Here is a 13233-nt window from a genome sequence, read left to right on the forward strand (position 1 = left end):
GCCGCAGTTGCAAAGTTGCAGAGTTGTCTGTGGCCAGGCGTGACCTCGCGTGACGTTATGCTGCATACACACACTGCTGCAGGACTTCTTCCTGGCACTGGTGGTTCTCTTGAGTCTTGTGCACCTAAAAGCAATGGAAGACAGAGGAACATCAGTTCAGTTATACACCCCAAAAACTCGAAAACCACATAAAAATCAGCACAATCCCATGCCATCCAAGCCCTCCATGATGCTTAAATTCAAGACACCTCACAGAAAGACTAGGCCCATGCACCACTCACTACCCCTGGGCATAATGGTTGAAAACTAGGCAAAATGGCTGCAGGCCTACGAACACTGCCTGCATTCAAAATGGCCACTTGCCTCCCAGCACATGGCCTGCCTTTACCAGCACTCAAAATGGCCCCCACCCACATGGCCTGTCCCCATGAACACCCCAAAAAATCGAAAAACACAGAAAAATCAGCACAATCCCATGCCATCCATGCCCTCCATGATGTTTAAATTCAAGACACCCCACAGAAAGACTAGGCCTATGCATCACTCACTACCCCTGGTCAAAAGGCCACAACAACAGCCCAAAAAATCGAAAAACACAGAAAAATCAGGACAATCCCATGCCATCCATGCCCTCCATAATGTTTAAATTCAAGACACCCCACATAAAGACTAGGCCCATGCAGCACTCACTACCCCTGGGCATAATGGTTGAAAACTAGGCAAAATGGTGGCAGGCCTAAGAACACTGCCTGCATTCAAAATGGCCACTTGCCTCCCAGCACATGGCCTGCCTGTACCAGCACTCAAAATGGCCCCCACCCACATGGCCTGTCCCCATGAACACCCCAAAAAATCGAAAAACACAGAAAAATCAGCACAATCCCATGCCATCCATGCCCTCCGTGATGTTTAAAATCAAGACACCCCACAGAAAGACTAGGCCCATGCACCACTCACTACCCCTGGTCAAAAGGCCACAACAACAGCCCAAAAATCGAAAAACACAGAAAAATCAGCACAATCCCATGCCATCCATGCCCTCCATGATGTTTAAATTCAAGACACCCCACAGAAAGACTAGGCCCATGCACCACTCACTACCCCTGGTCAAAAGGCCACAACAACAGCCCAAAAAATCGAAAAACACAGAAAAATAGGCACAATCCCATGCCATCTATGCCCTCCATGATGTTTAAATTCAAGACACCCCACAGAAAGACTAGCCCCATGCACCACTCACTACCCCTGGTCAAAAGGCCACAACAACAGCCCAAAAATCGAAAAACACAGAAAAATCAGCACAATCCCATGCCATCCATGCCCTCCATGATGTTTAAATTCAAGACACCCCACAGAAAGACTAGGCACATGCACCACTCACTACCCCTGCTCAAAAGGCCCCAACAACAGCCCAAAAATCGAAAATTCCAAAATTGTAGTTGTAATGCCCCAAACAAACTTACTTGTGAAATTTCTAATCCAAAAGTGATCCAAAGAAAGTCAAAAAGGCCTCAAATCCAAATATCCAGCAGCATCCACAAAAAGTAATCCTTCCAGGTCAAGATCCGAATGAAAGTGACCAGCACATGAAGAAAAAACTGGGAGGAGCCCGCTGGACAGGAACAGGAAGTTGGAGACTGTAGGGGCACTTTCTTCCTCCCCCCCCCCCCCCCAAATGGACTCCTTGCAAAAAAAAGTGCAGGCAAATGTCAACCTGGGGAGGTATTCTGATAAAAATCATCATTTTCAGAAGGTTTATGCTGCTTGCTGGTCGATTTCTTGTGCAGAATTGCTAATTTTGTAATTTCGCGAGTGCGAGATTGTTGCTGCCTGCCGCATCTACGTGTTCGCAATTGCGAACTCCCGCAATACGTGATCACGGCGTACTCGCGTTGACAAACTCTCGCTGTGTAAGGTGGCAAGCCGCGATGACGTAATCGCGGTCGCCAAACTCCAGCCGGATCCCGCAGCAAGATCCAAAATGGCGCAGTACTCGCAAAATATCGAGAAAAACAACTCGGCAAACGCTGAATGACGGTAAGTGCACGCCGCAAAATTGTAACACCAAGAAAAAAAAATCAGCTGATTGCGAATTTACGGAAAATCCTCAAAATCCGGGAGCGGAACGGATTTTCCGATTTTCCGCCCATGCTTATTGCTGGTGCCAGTACTTTATTTGTGGTGGTGGTTGTCGGTTCCAGTACTTCATTTGTGCAAGTGGTTGCTGGTGCCAGTAGTTAATTTGTGCTGGTGGTTGTGCGTGCCAGTACTTCATTAGTGCTGGTGGTTTCTGGTGCCAATAAATAATTTGTGCTGGTGGCTGCTGGTGCCAGAACTTCAATTGTGCTTTTGATTGCTGGTGCCTGTACTTCATTTGTGCTGGTGGTTGCTGTTGCCAGCACTTCCTTTGTGCTATCGGTTGTCGGTGCTAGTACTTTATTTGTGTTGGTGGTTACTGGTGCCAGTACTTCAGGTGTGCTGTTAGTTGATGGTGCCAGTACTTCATTTGTTCTGGTAGGTCACTGTGTTACTACTTCATTTGTGGTGGTGGTTGTTGGTTCCAGTACTTTATTAGTGCTGGTGGTTGTCGGTGCCAGTACATAATTTATGCTGGTGGTTGCTGGTGCCAGTACTTCATTTGTGCTGGTATTTGCCGGTTACAGTACTTCAATTGTGCTGGTGGTTGTCAGTGCCAGTACTTCATTTATGCTGATGGTTGTCGGTGCCAGTACTTTATTGGTGCTAGTGGTTGCTGGTGCCGGTACTTCATTTGTGCTGGAGGTTGCTAGTGTCAGAACTTCATTTCTCCTGGTGGTTGCATGTGCCAATACCTCATTTGTGATGCTGGTTGCTGGTGCCAGTACGTCATTTGTGCTGGTGGTTGCGGGTTCCAGTGCTTCATTTGTGCTGGTGGTTGCTGATGGTAGTACTTCAATTGTGCTGTTGGTTGCTGTTGCCAGTACTTCATTTGTGCTGGTGGTTGGTGCTGCCAGTTCTACATTTGTGCTGATGGTTGCTGGTGCCAGTACTTCATTTGTGCTGGTGGTTGCTGGTGCCAGTACTTCATTTGCGTTGGTCGTTTTCGTGCCATTATTTCATTTGTGCTGCGGGTTGCTGCTGCAAGTTCTACATTAGTGCTGGTGGTTGCTGGTGCCAGTACTTCATTTGTGCTGGTGGTTGCTGGTGCCAGTACTGCATTTGTGCTGGTCATTGTCGGTGCCATTATTTCATTTGTGCTGGTGGTTGCTTGTGCCAGTACTTAATTTCTGCTGGTGGTTGCTGGTGCCAGTACTTCATTTGTGCAAGTGGTTCCTGGTGCCAGTACTTCATTTGTGCTGGTGGTTGCTGTTGCCTGCACTTCCTTTGTGCTGCCGATTGTTATTGCCAGTACTTCATTTCTGTTGGTGGTTGCTGGTGCCTGCACTTCCTTTGTGCTGTCGTTGTCGGTGCCAGTACTTTATTTCTGCTGGTGGTTATTGGTGCCAGTACTTCATGTGTACTGTTAGTTGCTGGTTCCAGTACTTCATTTGTTCTGGTAGGTGCTGGTGGCAGTACTTCATTATGCTGGTGCCAGTAATTCATTTGTGCTGTTGGGTGTAGGTGCCAGTACTAAATTTCTCCTTGTGGTTGCTTGTGCCAGGTTGTCATTTGTGCTGGTGGTTTATGGTGCCAGTGCTTCATTTGTGCTGGTGGTTGCTGGTGCCAGTACTTCATTTGTGCTTGTGGCTGCCTCTGCCAGTACGTCATTTGTGCTGGTGGTTACTGGTGTCAGTACTTCATTTCTGCTCTTAGTTGCCTGTGCCAGTACTTCATTTGTGCTGGTGGTGGATGTACGTTGTTACAACGCATGTTGTAACAACGCATGCCTTTACCACGCAAGTCTTACAACGCAAGTCGTTACAACAACTTGTAGGGCTTGGATTTAGGAATCTTATAATTTTATATTCCAACACCAGTCCCCGTAACAGTAGGGAAGGCGTTGGAATATAAAATTGCAAGATTCCTTATCCCACAGCGTCATCCAGCGCAAGTCGTAGTATCGACTTGCGTTGTAATAGCTGCGGGGTAAAGGCACTGCGGTGTAAAAAACGCATCATAAACGATGTTCCCCGCTGGTGGTTGCTGCTGCCAGTACTTCATTTGTGCTGTTGGTTGCTGGTGGCAGTACTTCATTTGTGCTGGTGGTTGCTGCTGCCAGTTCTGCATTTGTGGTGGTGGCTGCTGGTGCCAGTACTTAATTTGTGCTGGTGGTTGCTGGTGCCAGTACTTCATTTGTGCTTGTCGTTGTCGGTGCCATTATTTCATTTGTCCTGTTAGATGCTGGTGCCAATAATTCATTTGTGCTGGTATTTGCCGGTGCCAGTACTTCATTTGAGCTGCTGGTTGTCAGTGCCAGTACTTCATTTGTGCTGGTAGTTGCCAGTGCCAATACTTTATTTGTGCTGGTGGTTGCTGGTGAAAGTACTTGATTTGTGCTGGTGGTTGTCGGTGCCAGTACTTCATGTGTGCTGGTGGTTTCTGGTGCCAGTAGTTAATTTGTGCTGGTGGCCGCTGGTGCCAGAACTTCATTTGTGCTTTTCATTGCTGGTGCCAGTACTTAATTTCTGCTGGGGGTTGTCGGTGTCAGTACTTCGTTTCTGCTGGTGGTTGCTTGTGCCTGCATTTCCTTTGTGCTGTCGGTTGTCAGTGCCAGTACTTCATTTCTGCTGGTGGTTGCTGGTGCCAGTACTTCATGTGTGCTGTTAATTGCTGGTGCCAGTACTTCATTAGTGCTGGTAGGTGTCGGTGCCAATACTTCATTTGTGCTGGCGGTTGCCGCTGCCAGTACTTCATTTGTGCTGGTGGTTGCTGGTGCCTGTACTTCATTTGTGCTGGTGGTTGCTGTTGGACTTGGCCCTTCTGGCAGGTTCACCCCTGAACTTTTTGCCTTTTAATATTACATCATTATAGTATTTTCTGGTCTTTGCGCACTTTGACACTGTGTCCCAATGTAAAGTGTGTGCACTCTCTGAGTGCGTGTGTGAGAGTGGCCTGCCCTCCCATAGGAATGCATGGGGGATATGTGGGTCCATGATAATTCCTGATGCATGGGGAGTGCAAGGTTGAGTTTGGTATGTGCAAACTCGCGAGATTGAATGCTGCGCGATGATGTGTGCGACGTTAATGTGTCTAGTGTGGAAGTGCCACTTCTAGAAGTTGGCCTGCCAGTGCAGTAAATGTGAATTGACTGTCTGGCTTGTGATTGGATAGAGCTGGCTTGTGTGCCTGGCTCCAGAAGTCAGGATGGGTCTGCCCCGGTGGTGAATGGGGAGATCTGCATGTTGATGGCAGGGAGGTGCTGCACCTGGGACCTGAAAAGGGCTGGGCTTTCCCTCCACAATGCTGGCTCTGCCCCATGTGGTGCGACTGATAACCCTAGCCTGTCCTGTGAATAGGGAGAGGGGCTCAAGAACCAGTTGCATCTGGTTCGCCACTTCCCTGCACCTTTGGAGACAAAGGATTTAGGTGTATAAAAAGGGGCTGTGACCCCTTGCAAAATGTTCTTGTTCTTGGACTGGAATCTACCAGGGGCGTGCTGCTGCTGGGGACCAGGAGAAGGCTTGCCTCCCTGGGCCCTGCCCAGGCCCTGGATGCCTGTGAGACTCTTTGGGACCGCTCTGCCTTGCCTGGGATGATTGGGGAACTTTGCTTTGCTCTGTAACCCCTTTTTGACTTTTGCCTTGGACTCTCCAGGACCTTTGGCATGATGGAAACGCTGAATCTTACTTTAAAAATGTCTCCTTATGAGCGCTTTATTTCTCCTGAGGGAGCACTTTATTTCAGCCCTGCAGCACAGGGCTGCATCGTGTGCAAGGGATTTCCCCTGCCTGGGGATTCCCCTAACCTTATGCTTCGAGCGCGCGTGCTTACCCCGCATATTTAATTAATTCTCCTGTGGGTGCCCACTCTGCTTATTTGTGCCCCTTAGCGGGTGCCCACCCCGCATGTCCAGGTATTTTTTAACTACGAGGGAGCCTACCCCTCAAATTCTGCCCCAAAGTATGCCGCCGCCGTCCGCGGCCCGCCTGACTGTGGGCGGGGCCGGCGGACGGAAGTGACGCGGCAACCAGGAAATGCGGCCGGAAGAGGAGGTCGGGTGCCCACCCTGCCTCCTTGAGCCCCAAAGAGAAGAGAGAAGGAAGTATGGCGGCTCGCCAGGGCTCCCATGGGAAGTGGGAGCCCTGCAGCAGCGAGAGGTCGTCTGGGCAAGCGCGGCGCAGTAAGACACGACAGGGCTCTCCGGAGCGGGAGAGCCCTGTCAACTGCCCCTGCATCTGCCGCGAGAAGGCTTCCCCCGCTGAGAGCCGGTATGCTAAGACGGCTGGGGGGGGAAGGCTACAGGAATGCATGGGCCCGCAGTGGCGGGCCGGCCCGACGGCGGCCCCTTTTAGAGCCCGGGAGGCTCTTGCAAGGAGCTGAATCAAGAGAAGGGGCCCCTGTGGAAGTCCCATCAGGCATCAGAGTGGTGCCCTCGCCCTCTCCAGAGCGGCCCTGGATGTCAGCAGGCCACTCCTACTTTGGGGGACATGCTTGTTTAAGGAGCCGAGGTAGCTCCCCCGCACCCCTGAGGTCCCGGGGGGCCCATGTTCCCCCCAGAGCCATTGCGCTCCAATGATGGGGGCATTTATTTCCTTAAGGAGCCAGAGTGCTTCAACACACACAGTTGTTTCTGAGCCAGAGGGCTCCCACGCGGTGCACTGTTCATTCCTAGAGCCTAGAGGGCTCCCAAAATGCACCTATGTTTGTTCCAGAGACCAAGGGCTCAAACCTTTTGCTCAGTCTTTGTCCTGGGGGACAGTGAGGGCCCATGCTGCAGTTTTGATTCTACAGCTGCCCAGCAAGTAGTTGGCAGCTGCACCGTTTAGGTTCTTTTCTTTCTAGGGTACTTGTTCCATGGACTCAGGAGTTCGTTGCACTCCTTCATCCCTACCTTGGCCTTCCCCAGCTGCGCAGCACTTAGTGCCAGCTGCAGCGTTTAGGCCCTGTCCCTGCCCTCAGCTGCCCAGCACATAGTGGGCAGCTGCTAGGTTTAGGTTTTTGCGCAGTGCGCAAACTGGACCCTGAATGTGTTTTTATGCATCATGTGTGAAGCTTCTGGCCTTTACCTCTGAATGTGTTTTCATGCATCATGTGTGCAGGTTCTGGCCTATACCTCTGAATGTGTTTTTATGCATCATGTGTGAAGCTTCTGGCCTATACCTCTGAATGTGTTTTTATGCATCATGTTTGAAATTTCTGGCCTATACCTCTGAATGGGTTTTTATGCATCATGTGTGAAGCTTCTGGCCTATACCTCTGAATGTGTTTTTATGCATCATGTGTAAAGCTTCTGGCCTATACCTCTGAATGTGTTTTGATGCATCATGTTTGAAGTTTCTGGCCTATACATCTAAATGGGTTTTAATGCATCATGTGTGACGCTTCTGGCCTATACCTCTGAATGTGTTTTCATACATAGGAGGTTGTTTTTCCTAGTATAGGTGATGCTAGTGAGTTCATGGTTCCCTGCGTGATATTTGCCTAAGGTGTTTAGGATTGCGTAGGTGGTACTTACCTTTTACTAGTGGTTACTGGTTGTGTGCTACATTTGTTTTTTGGTGCTACAGTTATTATATGTGCTATGTACTAAGCGTTATTCCTACAAAGTGCTATTTCTACCAAGTGCTAGTTCTAAAAGTGCTTATTCCTGACAGTGGTCCATGTGGCCATGTCCCATGTATATAATCCCCTGTAAATTCTTCCTGTGCCCATGGCACATTGTAAAGGGTGAGTTTATTATCTAATGTGTTTGGTATAATACAAAGGCTATTTTTATATATAACCTTGTGTGGAGTTTCCTTTGTGGTGGGCCTTAGGTGTTGTTGCAGGGTGCGCGCACAAACTCTTTACACATCGCCTTTGAGATAAGCCTGACTGCTCGTGCCAAGCTACCAAGAGGGTAGCAGGGGTGATTTTGGCGGATGCCTTTCTTAACCTGACGTAGAATGGTGGTTTCTGCCTGGCTTTGGCGCAAGTCTTAGCCAACCGAAAGTCCCCATTTCGAACAGTTGCTAGTGCCAGTACTTCATTTGTGCTGGTAGTTGTTTGTGACAGCGATTCATTTGTGCTAGTAGTTGCCGGTGCCAGTCCTTCATTTGGGCTGCTGGTTGTCGGTGCCAGTACTTAATTTTTCCTGGTGGTTGCTGTTGCCAGGATTCCATTTGTGCTGGTGGTTGCTGGTGCCAGTACTTCAATTATGCTGGTGGTTGCTGGTGCCAGTACTTCATTTGTGCATGTGGCTGCCTCTGCCAGTACTTCATTTGTGCTGGTGGTTGCTGGTGCCAGTACTTCATTTCTGCTCTTAGTTGCTGGTGCAAGTACTTCATTAGTGCTGGTGGTTGCCGCTGCCAATACTTCATGTGTTCTGGGGATTGCTGGTGCCAGTACTTCTTTTGTACTGGTGGTTGTCGGTGCCAGTACTTCATTTCTGCTGGAGGTTGCTGGTGTCAGTACTTCATTTCTCCTGGTAGTTGCATGTGCCAATACTTAATTTGTGCTGCTGGTTGCTGGTGCCAGTACTTCATTTGCGCTGGTGGTTGCAGGTTCCAGTGCTTTATTTGTGCTGGCGGTTGCTGACGGCAGTCCTTCCTTTGTGCTGTTGGTTGCTGTTGCCAGTACTTCATTTGTGCTGGTGGATGCTGTTGCGAGTTCTACATTTGTGCTGGTAGTAGCTGGTGCCAGTACTTCATTTGTGCTGGTGTTTGCCAGTGCCAGTACTTCATTTGTGCTGGTCATTGTCAGTGCCATTATTTCATTTGTGCTGGAGGTTGCTGGTGCTAGTACTTAATTTCTGCTGGTGGTTGCTGGTGCCAGTACCTTATTTGCGATGGTGGTTGTCTGTGCCAGTACTTCATTTGTGTAAGTGGCTGCTGGTGCCAGTACTTCATTTGTGCTGGTGGTTTTTGGTGCCAGTACTTTATATGTGATAGTAGTTTCTGGTGCCAGTACTTAATTTGTGCTGGGGGCTGCTGGTGCTAGAACTTCAATTGTGCTTTTGTTTGCTGATGCCAGTACTTCATTTATGATTGTGGTTGCTGTTGCCTGCACTTCCTTTGTGCTGTCGGTTGTCGGTGCCAGAACTTCATTTCTGCCGGTGGTTGCTGGTGCCTGCACTTCCTTTGTGCTGTCGTTGTCGGTGGCAGTACTTTATTTCTGCTGGTGGTTACTGGTGCTAGTACTTCATGTGTACTGTTAGTCGGTCCTCGTTCCGTCACAGCTGTTGTGCCGTTTGAACGGAGGGACCCGACTCCTCCTCCCTCGTGTTGCTTCACTTCCGGGACTCCTACCATAAGGGGGGATGAGCATTCGGCCAAAGACAAGCCCGTCTGTGCCTGTCCGCGACCGGACCGCGACCCTGGCCAGCAACGCTGTCCGACTGGGGGGGACAATAAAAGGCTCACCTGGACTATGGACTATGGAGGACCTACTTGCGCTGAACTCAGCGCTGTCTTGCACAGCAGCTAGAGCTGACCTACTGAATGTTTCTTTACCGCGGGTTTGTTTGCAGTGTGGGAAGTCTTTTGGTTTACCTAAGCCCCTAACCTCTATAGACTCCAGGAGCTGCAGCTTTAGAGCGGGCCTGCAGAACTGTAGATCTCTGGCCAAGCATGCTGAGGACATCTGGATAATGCTGGAAAGTGCGGAGTGTGATGTCCTGTTTCTGACAGAAACATGGCATAATGACTATAACATGACTACCATTGCCCTAGCAGTACCACAAGGCTTCAAAATGTGTTTTTCCAATCGAGATGTCGATAGAAGAGGGGGGGTGGCCCTCATTTATAAAGACCGGTACAGGCTCACATCCTCAACGCAGATTGCGATCGCAGGGGTGGAAGGATTGCACTTTTGCCTCCAAATTAACCCTCAACAATCTCTGGCGGGCTTAGTTATCTTCCGAACCCCGGATTGTTCAGGGGATAGTTCAAGGGCACTCATGGACATTATTGTCCAATGCTCTCTACTTCATTGGCAACTTTATAGTTTTGGGAGACTTCAATGTGCACGCTGACAGTGCTGATTGCCCTCTAGCGGCACAACTGATTTCTACTCTAAATGCTGCAAATTTGTCATTGTTCTCCACTGGGCCCATGCACATAGCGGGTCACTTGCTTGACCTGATATTCTCCAACATCAGTGATATGTCAGTGGAGGCACCACGGCCGCTACTGTGGATAGACCATGCCCTAATCCCTTTTTCTGTTACATCATTGGGGGTGGGGAGAGAGGGGGGCAAACTTTCCGTCCTTCAGAGACAGTGGAAAAATCTGCGACCAGTAGTCATTGGTACAGCCCTGGCTCTGAATCCCTTAGCCCTAACTTCCAATACCAACGTGGACGCCAAGGCTCTGAATCATTGGATAAGTGATATGGTGGAGGCCATCGCCCCGGTCAAATGAACTAGGTCTCGGAGGGAATCCCCCTCGGCCCCCTGGTTTTCGGACGATCTGTGAGCAGAAAAATCAGCTTGCAAAAAGCTAAAACGTCTGTGGAGGGCGAATTATGAGGACTTAGCAAGAGCCCATTATCGAACCGCCATCCGCAAGTTTCACAAATCACTGAAACAGGCTAAGAAACTTTTTTTGCTACCTCCATTCAGCAAGCAGACCACACAAGTAAAGAAGTTTTTAAGATAGTACAGTCATTTTTTAAACCTAAATGCATTGAGATGGAGGTTGTACCCTCAGTATCCCTCTGTGACAACATATCGAAATTTTTTGATGATAAAATCAAGAAGGTGTACGCTTCCTTTTCTACACCTAGGCCCACGGCTAAAGTGGATACGGCGGAGGCCAGGGGCCCCCTGCCCACCCTATGTCAATTTCAGGCAATCTTGCTCCCGGAGGCCCTTCATGAAATAAAGAAATGTAAATCTGGGTCCACGGATGACCCCTGCCCCCCTAAGCTTTGGAGTGTGATGGCAGACTCTATTGGCCTGTTCTCCAGCAGATTTGGAACGAGTGTATTACCTCGGGCGTGCTCAAGGACTGTTGGAAAAAGGCTACACTTCTACCTTTGAAAAAGAAATGGAATGGTGATCCGGAGGATCTTAGCAATCTACGTCCAATTTCACTACTGACAGCGCCAGGCAAAATGCTGGAAAAATTGATTCAGCGCCAACTGAATAGGTTTATGGAGGATAATAAAATCTTGCATGATATGCAATCGGGCTTTATGGCCGGTTTCAGTACTGAGACCGCCCTGATCGAGGTGGCTGAGTCAGTTAGGTGGTCGCTGGATTCAGGGGCATCTGCTATGCTGGTGCTCCTGGATCTATCGGCCGCCTTTGATACGGTCGACCACGGCAGGCTCCTGCAGCGGTTGGCGGAGGTGGGCCTACAAGATATAGCGCTTGGGTGGCTGCAATCTTATTTTTCTAACAGGTCCCAGAAAGTGGCACTGGGTGCCTTTGTGTCCAAACCCAGGAGGCTGGACTGTGGGGTGCCTCAGGGTTCGGCACTCAGTCCTCTGCTCTTTAATGTGTACCTTGCCCCGCTCTTCTCATTAATAGCTAACTGGGGTGTCACAGCAATTTCATATGCCGATGACACCCAGTTAGTTTTTCCCTACTCAGGTGTCAGAGGCGGCATTTGCTAACTTTAAGGGGTGCCTTCGCGATGTAGCTCGTTGCATGAACACCAATAAATTGAAGCTGAAAGCGGGGAAAACAGAGGTCATCTTCTTTGGGAAGGGCCCCCCCCCATGGCGGATCTTTGGTGGCCGACAAGAATTGGGCGCGGGACCTACCCCCAACACTAAGGCCAAAAATCTGGGGGTGAAGTGGGATGACAGCCTTACCTTCCTACCCCACATCCAACAGGTAGTCGGAGGGTGCTTAAGCAAACTGAGGAATTTACGGAAATTTCTCCGGCTCCTCCTGGAATCATGCTGAAAACCGGTACGGTAATCCATGCTACGGTCACCTCTAGGCTGGATTATGCCAACGGCCTCTATCTTGGCCTTCCAAAATACCTGATCCAACGGCTCCAAACCGTTCAGAACACGGCGGCGAGGCTGATAACGCACATCCCATTTAAACAGCATGTCTCGCCGCATCTGCACAGGCTACATTGGCTACCGGTAGCAAGTAGGATTAAGTTCAAGGCTCTGTCGCTGGCGTTCAGAGCCCTACATGGAACATGCCCTCTCCTTCGCTCAAATTCCCTGCTTCAACTTCGCATCCCACGAGTCAGACGGGCTCGTTTGGGGGGCAGGACCTTTTCAGCCAGCACGGCGAAGCTGTGGAACACGCTGCCACCGGCCCTGCAGCAGGCTCCTTCAGAAGCAATCTTTAGGAGGTTGTTAAAAAACTGGCTTTTCCAGGGATAAACACCTTTCCTTTCCTCATTTTCGCTGCCTCTCCGCTGCTCACTCAGCGCCGGGACACCTCTGGTTGAGCTAACTGCACGCGCTCTACAACATTCTGTATTATTATTATTATTATTGAGGGTGAGGGTGACGGGGTGTGAGGGTGAGGGGGTGAGGGTGGGTGAGGGTGTGTGAGGGTGAGGGGTTGTGAGGGTGAGTGAGGGGGTGTGAGGGCGAGAGGGTTGTGATGCTGAGGGTGTGTGAGGATGGGGGTGGGTGATTGTGAGGGTGTGTGAGGGTGAGGGTGTGAGGGTGAGGGGGTGATGATTTGAGGGTGAGGGTGTGTGAGGGTAAGGGTGTGAGGAAGGGTGATGGGATGTGAGGGTGAGGGGGTCTGAGGGGGTGTGAGTGTGTGTAAGGGTTTGTGAGGGTGTGTGAGGGTGAGGCTGTGTGAGGGTGAGGGTGTGAGGGTGAGTGAGGGTGAGAGGGTTGTGAGGGTGAGGGGGTGATGGGTTGAGGGTGAGGGGGGGTGAGGGTGAGGGTGAGGGGGTGTGAGGGTGAGTGAGGGTGAGGGTGTGAGGGTAAGGGTGTGATGGAGGGTGGGGGGATGTGAGGGGATGTGAGGGTGAGGGGTGAGGGTGTGTGAGGGGGTGTGAGGGTGTCTGAGGGTGTGTGAGGGTGGGGCTGTGTGAGGGTGAGGGTGTGTGAGGGTGAGGGTGCGAGGGTGAGTAAGGGTGAGAGGGTGAGAGGGATGTGAGGGTGAGGGGGGTGAGGTTGTGAGGGAGAGTGAGGGTGTGTGAGGGTGAGGAGGTGAGAGTGAGGGGGAGGGATGGTGAGGGGCTGTGA

The sequence above is a fragment of the Lissotriton vulgaris genome, chromosome 4_2 (assembly GCF_964263255.1).
Source record: "Lissotriton vulgaris chromosome 4_2, aLisVul1.2, whole genome shotgun sequence".
Taxonomy (NCBI): domain Eukaryota; kingdom Metazoa; phylum Chordata; class Amphibia; order Caudata; family Salamandridae; genus Lissotriton; species Lissotriton vulgaris.